Genomic DNA, 9533 nt, shown 5'->3' on the forward strand with positions numbered 1-9533 from the left:
TTACTCTGCAATCCCAAACAGGCCATCTGCTCATACAAGCGTTTAACGCAAGTACAGGTGCTCATTCACGCTGAGCTCAGTGTGAACTGTGGAGGGATTCAGGAGTTCCCTGCTTGTCCCCCACCACCCGCCCCACGACAAGCCATCCACAGTGCCCCCTGTGTGACTTTCTCCCTTCTTCATGACTGCAGGCCCTGTGATGGTGCCTCCCCAACACGCTGTCTGTCGATTCTTGGACAGGAATGATTCTAGGAAGTGCTTGGTTCTCTAAGCCTCGGTTCCCGTCTTGGATCTAGAGCCCATCACAGCCACCGCCTGAAGCCCACTGTGAAGGATAATGCTCCACATTAATCAAATTGACACAGAAAAAACAAAACTTGAAGGGAGTGAGTTATTCTAATGATTCCATAAAGCAATTACAAAGTTTTTCTTTAACATTTGTAAATCCTCAAAATTGAAGAAACAACTGTCATAGCTTAGCCCCAGGAAGAGGTTGGTCCCAAACTCTGGTTCTACTAGGCAATGGATCTCTTGGTTCTTTCCAGTAGCCTGAAGCTATGACTTGCCTGACCATGGCTTCTCCTACCTATAATTACAAGCTCTTCCCTGCTGGGCTCAGGTGCACTCACCCGACCCTCCCTAAGGTCAAAAAGCTTCCACAGTCGCCTAATTGTATCTACATCTTGACTCTGGACCCTTCTCTTGAAGGCCTCTTAAGTCTTGCATTTTAAGCTCCAGTAAGTTACTCAACTTTGTTCATCTTCCTCCAATGCTTCACTCCCATACACTTTCAGGTGTAGGTGGTAAAGTTCTTGACCAGAGCACAAAACATACAGTGGGAAGAGAGGGTCCTGGGGAAAGAAAACACAAGTTGCCAAAGACTTTCAATTCTCAAAGTGCAGCGGGAGTGCCCATTGGCTGAGAGCCGCTTGTAGGGTAGGGCAGTAATGATCGTTGCCTGGAAAAGTACAGTCAAGTTTATTTAGCTCTTATTTGCTGAGAGCACACACTAGCCTTCCAATCCCAGGTAGAATTACTCATGATATGATATGTATAATATAATATGTTTCAAAGAAAAAAAATCTCATAAAAATTAAGGTTAAAATGAATCAGCATTGTTAAATGGAGTGTATCAGAAATTCACCACCCTCTCCATTATTTATGAGGCAAGAAGCTTCTGGTCAACAAGAGATATCCAGTGTTCTCAAACCGAGCTGATATAATTTCAGACCAAGGCCAAAAAAAAAAAAAAAAAGAAACAAAAAACAAAAACTGGACACTGAACACATTCATTAGCTTCCTTGGTTTTAACATTAGTAAATAGGCTATTCCTGTTTGACTTTTTAAAACTGAAAATGTTTTAAAGACACACTTGGTTGGTTTTCCATGGACATCAATCCCCCTTCTTTTGGTCACAGGGCCACCCCCTTTTCCTTTAGCTATACCCTCTCCAACCCCAATCCCTAGACCTCCCCCAGCTCTTGGGATGGTCTTGGACCAAAGTCAATCAGAGCCTACTTGCCCTCCAGCTACCTGAACTGTTAACTAATAATGACCCTTAACAGATAAGGCCAGCACTCTTCTGAAAAATTTAGAGAAGAAATGGGTTTTCATTTACTCTGGGGTTGTGACCAGCCATATTGCCACCATGTGGAGTGTGCCTGAGCACAGGACCAAAAACAGACGGAAGCAAAGACGAGACATGGGAAACAGAAGTGACAACAACTCAAGCCCTTTGGTTGTCAAACCAGAAGTAAGCTCTGTCCCCCAATAATACTTCCTTTTTTGCTTTAGCCTGTTTGAGTTGGGCTTTTGTAACTTACCACCAAATAATTCTATCTACTTCCCGCTTACCTCATTACTACCTAAATAGATCTTTGGGCTCCAGAAATCCTTTGCTGGCATGGTGTGCCTCAGTGGCTCAGTTGGTTAAGCCTCCAACTGTTGGTTTTAGCTCAGGTCATAATCTCCCAGTTGGTGAGTTCCAGCCCTGTATTGGGCTCTGCGCTGATGGTGCAGAGCCTGCTTGGGATTCTCTCTCTCTCTCTCTCTCTCTCTCTCTTTTTCTCTCTCACTCTCTCTGCCCCTCCCCTGCTCATGTTCTCTTTTCTCTTAAAAATAGATAAATGTAGGAAGAAGAAAGAAAGAAAGAAAGAAAGAAAGAAAGAAAGAAAGAAAGAAAGAAAGAAAGAAAGAAATCTCTGGGTTGGGAATCATTAACCAAGCACCAAGGAGGTCATAGAAATGTGTTTGTTATAGCTGTACAATCTAAACCCATATATAATTCAAATCTCAACCTCAAATTCCTCAGATCACTGATTCATGTTTATTAGCACCTACTATGTACAAAACTCTCCCAGGATCTATGGGCAGCCAGATGATAGCCAGCCCCCACCACCATCGCAAGCTGGTAAGAGAACCAAGAGGAGGACAGAAGAGGAACAGAATCTTCTAGATGAAAATCTGGAAGAGCTTCATGAAAGAGAGTTTACTGGAGGTGGGCCTTGAAGGGATTGAAGGAGTCACAGTTGATCTAGACTAAAACCCACGTTCTACCTCCTAATCCAACATTCAACTTAAATCCAACAGGGGTGAATACTAATGCAGGGTCATGCCCAGAGGAGTGGGGCTGCTCCCTGTTGGTCCTCCAGGGTCTGCTAATGGATATATGGGGCCTCATGTGGAGACTGGGGGTCAGATACACTGGGGGAATCACAGGACAAGCGCTGCATGACTGTTAATTCACCTCAGAGTATCCAGGAATCATCTAACAGTTTGATATCATAGAATGACAAAATCTCTAAGCTAGCGGGGACCTTAGGAATTAATCAGCATGCTCATTTGACAGATGAGAGATGGAAAAACTGAATCGGTCAAGAACGTGTCCAAGATCACTCCTGTAGAGTCATTCCCAGGACCAGGGCTCCAGGACTTTGACCGGCCGAAAGGAGAGATCGTCATTATTTCAATTCCATCCTAGCAGGAGTGAGAGGAGTCTGGAATTGAATTTTGATAGAAGCTGTCTTTTATCTCAGAGAGCTTCCTGTGACTTGCCTTGCTTCAGTACATCCCTTGATTTTACCGTGGAATGAGCCTCTCCTGGGGCTGAGTCATGCGGGCCTAGAGGACTTTGATTGGCTCTTAAGCCAATGACGGTTGTTTCATTGGCTTTTTAGCCAGTAACTGTAAAATCCCCATTAAAAAGCCCCAGCTGGGGATGTGCTCTTCCCTGAGCTCCACGGGGGCTCCTAGTGAATTGTGGACATCATCATATGATGGCAGTTTGGGGCTAAGGTCCCATTGCTCGCCAGGACACTCCTCCACAGTCTTTGGAGCATAATACATCAAAGAAATAATTATTCTAAATACAAAAAGGAAGGCAGGGTATACGCCTATGGGAAGGCTTTTTACCAAAGCACATGAAGGGCCCTAGGGTAGGGTGAAGAGGGAGCTGCTTTATTTTCTAATAATCTTTGCTTTCCATGGTCCATTTTATTATTCACACCCATTTTCATATGACTCTTTTAAAAACCCTGTGAAAAAGGCAAGACAGAGTTATATTATCTCCATTTTCCAGATGAAGTAACAGACTCAGAGAGTGTCAACAACCTGTCCCCTGTCACCTATCTAAGAAGTGGCAGAACCTGGGCAGGCAGAACGCAGCCTGACCCACTGGTGGCTGGCACTCATTTTACAACATGAGTCTTTCTTGTCCATGGTCAGATCTGAGTTGCCACTGAGGCCGACAAAGGATGAAAATCCCAGGGCCTTTACATGACTAACCTGAGATGAGAGGTCCCTTTGTCCTGCTTCACAAGCCACACCTGCTGACATGCACAGCAAAGCTACTCCTTTTTAAAATCTCTGATACCAGTAACAGACCTGACTGGAGGAGACAGTGTTATATAATGGAAATTAGCAACACACATTGGGTGATGAATGAATGAATGAATGAACAGACTAATGAATGGATTTGCTCACACGTTAATTTAGTGCACAAACATGGATTATGTTTCAGCTGGGCACTGAAGATGGACCTGAAACCCATCTAAGATCTGGTCACTGCCCCAGAGGAGCACACATTCTATCTAGTAGGGGAAGAAACAGACATGCAGACAAATAAATGATCACACACCATGAGAAAAGCCAGAGTGCAGATAGGTAGATGTGTTCTAGAAGCCCAGAGGAGGAAGATGTGACTAAGCGTTCCTCCCCTGTGATCAAACTTGCAACCCTCTGTCGGCATGAGCTTCCCTAGGGTAGCGAGGACCAGCATGACTCATCTTTCCATCCCTATCCGACACTACACTGGGAACATTCGATATCACCAGTTAGTGCTTGCTGAATAAATTCTCCTGGAGGAGTCATGAAAGATTCTGCCGTGCAAGTAACCTAGGCCATGTGACAGAGTCTGCAAAGCCCTCAAGCTTCCTGTCCTACGACAAGGACTCCAGCCATCAGAGTCTTCCCTGAGTTCTGTGCTCAGAATCATCTGGCCCAGGAGTCCTCTCTCACCTGCCACAGTTATCTTAAAAGGTGGAGTAAGATCAAGGCGCAGGGAACATCACAGTCATGGTATCCCTGCTCATCCATCAAGGCTAGAATACTTCACCTTGAACAAGGCAGATAAGAGAATAAAATAATGCCTGACACAGCCTTATCACCTGATAATACAACCTCAGTTTTTTCCATTAAAATAACTGAGAGCCATAGTCCTGTACTTTGGCTGATAAAGAGATCACAGGAAACAAAGCTATTAATTTTTATCTCCACTGTGCAATAGCACATTTGAGAGAATCTGGTATATCCAAGGGGGAAAAATACTTTTTCTGACAACAGAAGTTGGATATGAATTTTTTCCCCTCCTACCTTTCATTGTTCTCACCTTGTTTATCTGGTAACCTCTAGGAATGTTTAAACCCAATGGATCTGGCTATGCTGTAATATTATAAATCTCTGTCCTTATTCTACCCCCATCCTTAGAGGACTTGATACTAATATTTAGAATGCAACTTAAAGGGCTCGAACCAGTTAATTGCCTCTCTAGTCCTCAATATTTCCATCTGTAAAATGAGAATTTAGACAGTTGATGCTCATAATCTGCTCCCAGACTCAGTACTCCCAGACAGCTTGACTGAAGGGTACACAATTTTATCAGTTTGATGATAAAAGCAGTCTTTTTTTTTTAATGTTTATTTATTTTGAGAGAGACAGAGCAAGAGTGGGGGAGCGGCAGAGAGAGAGAGAGAGAGAGAGGGAGGGAGACACAGAATCTGAAGCAGGCTCCAGGCTCTGAGCTGTCAGCACAGAGCCCGATACAGGGTTCGAACTCCGGAATGGCGACATCATAACCTAGGCCAAAGTCAGATGCTCAGCCTACTGAGCCACTTAGGTGCCCCAAGGGCAGTCTCTCTAAGCATGAGGGTTGCCAGGTAACAACATAACCAGTCAACAGGTACAACCCATGCTTAAGGGGGCCCAACTCAGTCCTTCGCCATGGGGCAGGAAGTCCATGGGGCCCATGAACATGTGTACCGGGAGCCCATATCCCCCTTCCGGAGCAAACTCTGGGTACCTGGGACCCTGAAATTTCCCAGGCAAATGGCCCAATGTCTGTTTTCAGGCCCTCCTGATCTCTCTCCTGGTTCTTTGTCCCCAGATGCACACCCCTAGGACTAGGGTGTGTTCCAAGGGTGGGGACTTCACATCTTACTCTTCCCTGCTCTCAGAAGTACTTGAGTGAAAGAATTTGCGAAATACTTGTCTTTTGGGGAGCCAATGCCCATCAATGCCGGTGTGTGGCAAGGCCAAGGACGGAAGAAAGTGGGAAGGTGGGGGTAGGACCAGCAGCCTCCATTTGTATTCTTACCTGGCCTAGAAATGCTGGAGTGGGGGCTGACTGCCATAGGACAACAGGATCCATTTAGGGGAGGGGGTGGGAAGAAGAGGGGGGTTCAGCGACCACCTTTCCTAGGCAAGAGTTGTCCAGTGGGACATTTCACAGGCTGACAGGCAAACCAGGCTCCCTCCCAACCTTGCCTCAGGCCTCACCTCTGGAGGAATTTGATTTTATGTTTTAAATGTGAGCCTTAGTATCTCTTCCACTTGCTTTGGAATACAGCTATCTCAGAATCAGCCTCCTTATCACTGATACTCTATCTTTTTCTAAATAAACAAAACAACTGAAGAAGGCTTATAGTAAAACACCAGATGGTTAAATATACAGACCTGCCATTGTATGAATGAAAGAAGTTAATTATGCCATGAGTGATTTTTACTAAATATAAGAATAAAATAGCTCTGAGCCTCCTCACTGCCATGGCAAAAATGGAAAGTGATGGACTGCCTGGCTTTTATTAGGGGATCCAAAGTACGAATACCTATTTTTCAGAGGATATGACCTTTTGCTAGGTAGGAGGTTTGAGGAAGAGATTTATCACCTGCATGCTCTTATGAGAGATCAGATCTTCAAGTGATTTTGCGGGAATGCAGAATCATTCTGTATGCAATCATGTATCATACTGACACTTGATAAAATCTGAGGCCACGATATTAGAAAAGAAATTGTGAAGCCATTGCTACAGGAAGCTGAACTAATACCATTTCATTGACCAAAACTGACACAGTGACATAACTCAGAAAAATCAAAAGAATGGACTATTTAGACAAACACTTCTCAAAATTCTCCACCCAGTATTCCTATTAGCAGCCCATGGCAGAGAAAAATGAAATTGTATCTTGTCGGATTTGGAGATAGAGGGTCAGTTATGCCCCCCCTCTACCCTTGGGTCAACATGAAATTTATCTCTAAAATGTATTCACTTTTGGGGCGCCTGGGTGGCTCAGTCGGTGAAGCGTCCGACTGCGGCTCAGGTCATGATCTCGCAGTTCACAAGTTCGAGCCCCGTGTCGGGCTCTGTGCCGACAGCTCGGAGCCTGGAGCCTGTTTCAGATTCTGTGTCTCCCTCTCTCTGCTCCTCCCCCACTCATGCTCTCTCTCTCTCTCTCTCTCACTCTCTCTCAGAAATAAACTTTAAAAAAATTTTTCTAATTTAAAAAAAATTAAAAAATAAAATGTATTCACTTTTAGCTTGCCACTTGACAATAAACTTGTGCTTATTTTAATATAAAATTAATTTCCCCCAATTCCTTGCTAAAGTGGATATCACTATGGCTTTGAGGATTCTCTGGCATTACCAAGTATTACAAATGTCTGGAAAACTATGGCCGGCTTACCTTGTTTCTTATTTGTTCTTTACAATAAACTGATGAGGGAGGTATCACCCATTTTAATGAATGGGGAAATTGAAGAACAGAGAGATTAAGTAATTTCTCCAACAGCACATGGAGCCAGAAACACATAATACTTGAATGAAACACAGATCTCCTGACTAGGAGGCCGGTCCTTTTTCCAAGCTTCCATAACGTTAAGTTTATCATTTAGGAAATAATCAAGGAGCGAATTGGATGGTCCAACTAAGTTTTCTGATGTTGCATTACTGAAACACAATACCCACTGAACCTGGAAGGCCGCTGCACCGAGTTTCCAATGACCCCTCGTATCCCACTCTGGATTCACTCCCGATTCACTGCCAGATTCCCCCGGAGGATGCTCCAAGTTCCCTCTGAAATCAGTCCCCACATTATCAACTTCATGAGCCTGGAGCAGGAGAGAGGAGTCCTTTCTCCCAGACCTCCTCAGCAGATGTCCCAGAGCTTACAACTGTGATGGCGAATCTTCCCTCCCCCATGAGGCAGATCTTCTATCCCGAGAGCTGCGGGACACAATGAGAAGACTGCAAGTCTAGGGATCGGAGTCCTGGTCCTAACTCCGCCACTGGATAGTTGTGGGAAATCTACTTAACCCATTGGTGCCAGGTATTCCAGGGAATGATAATGAGAAAAGAGTGAGATAATGTCTGGGGAGCCCTTTGAGCTCCTCAGTGGCAAGCGGCTACACAAACACAAGGTGTTATTACTTCCAAGCCCTTATTGGCCAAGGACATCACAGTTAAAGCTCCTGCAGAAACCTCCTCTCTCCCCCACATAAGAAAGGACTGCCTGGTCCTTTAGCTTCTCATCCAGCTGAAATCCCCAAGCTCTTCAGGAGTTGGAGGCAGTCCACCAGCTGGTTAAAGAGGAGGAGTACCATTGAAGTGAGGGCTTAAATCTTAAAATCACAGTTCCTTCCAACTGAAAAGAATATTAGCAAGTCAGCACACAGTCCTTATTTAGAGAAAAAGAAGCTGAGTCCCGAAAGTTTCCTGTGCAATTCACATTCCCTGAAGGCCCACTGGGCGCAAGGGAAGTGCCAGGCTTAAGAAGGAGACTGGGATCTGGTCTTAGACGCTACCGAACTCTCCGACTAGCCAGGAACACGGGCACGTCCGCGTTTCGTGGACAATGGGATATGGGCAGCATTGCAAAGCGTTACCAGGACTATGACAAAGACTGAGCCAAAGGTGTCGTGCAGCCACATGGACTTGGGCAAAACATTTCAACTTTGAGGTTCCGAAAAATGGAAACAAAAGCCAGGCTATCCCTCTCCAACATTCCTATTACATCCGACAGCTCCCTCGTAATTTCCTGATGACTGGCAGATTTGCTCCTTCTGAGAAAGTAGGGAAAGGAGCATTGTGATTCTCTCTCTTGAGGCTTTGAGAGCTGGAGTTCCAAGCACATGGCCCCGACCTGACTCCCAGATGGGTCACCTGGAGAAGAACGAGGGAGGTAACTAGACTCCAGGCCCCTGTGGCTTGCTCCGTGCAGGTGAACACCTGTGATCGCTAACCTCCTTTCAGCATTAAAGTTCTGTGAATCGACACATTTAACGAGAGGTTGAAGGCTACCTGATACTGAGGAACTTTGAAGAAGTATTTGGTATGATCAGAAAACTGCAGAAGAGGGGCGCCTGCGTGGCTCAGTCGGTTAAGCGTCCGACATCGTCTCAGGTCATGATCTCATGGTTCGTGAGTTCGAGCCCCGCGTCGGGCTCTGTGCCGACAGCTCAGAGCCTGGAGCCTGCTTCAGATTCTGTGTCTCCCTTTCTCTCTGCCCCTCCCATGCCCACGCTCTGTCTCTCTCTGCCTCAAAAAATAAATTAAACATTAAAGAAAAGAAAACTGCGGAAGAAATCAGCACTTTTTCCCTTTAAATTCAGCTACCAATAGAGCATCTCTTAATCCAAATGACTTAACACGTTTTAGTAAGAGCCTCATGTTACTTTATGTTTTAATGTTTTAAATTGCACAAATGGGACGTGAATATATTTTTATTGCAAAAAATTCAAAAATCTGAAAACAAGTGCCCCCTTGACTGCCCCTCTGCACTGAGCATATCATTTTAACCCCTCACTCTCCGTAACTAATTATATGCGCATTAGAAATCCCTCCATTCATTTTGCACTTTGTTTCTCATATACAGGGTCTAATGTAGTATATATTGTTCTACAGCGTTTTTGTTTTTTTTTTTAAACTTAACACATGGTGGAGATCTAGCTATGTTAGCTGCTGTCGATGTACTGTCTTCTGGTA

General features: G+C 44.8%; 1 long non-coding RNA gene across 2 annotated transcripts in view; it reads left to right on the forward strand.

The window, feature by feature from the left end:
* The window catches only part of LOC124527035 (uncharacterized), a 46318-nt gene extending 37372 nt beyond the window's left edge, over positions 1–8946 (forward strand). For both annotated transcript variants that reach the window (XR_006965789.1, XR_006965788.1), the window contains one exon: positions 7445–8946. This is a non-coding gene — a long non-coding RNA (uncharacterized LOC124527035). The remainder of the gene's footprint in view (positions 1–7444) is intronic.
* Positions 8947–9533: the final 587 nt, after the last annotated feature.

Source organism: Lynx rufus, unplaced genomic scaffold (assembly GCF_022079265.1).
Source record: "Lynx rufus isolate CCGP_SWC_20201006 ecotype Redwood Valley unplaced genomic scaffold, mLynRuf1.p SCAF_5, whole genome shotgun sequence".
NCBI classification, from domain to species: Eukaryota; Metazoa; Chordata; class Mammalia; order Carnivora; family Felidae; genus Lynx; species Lynx rufus.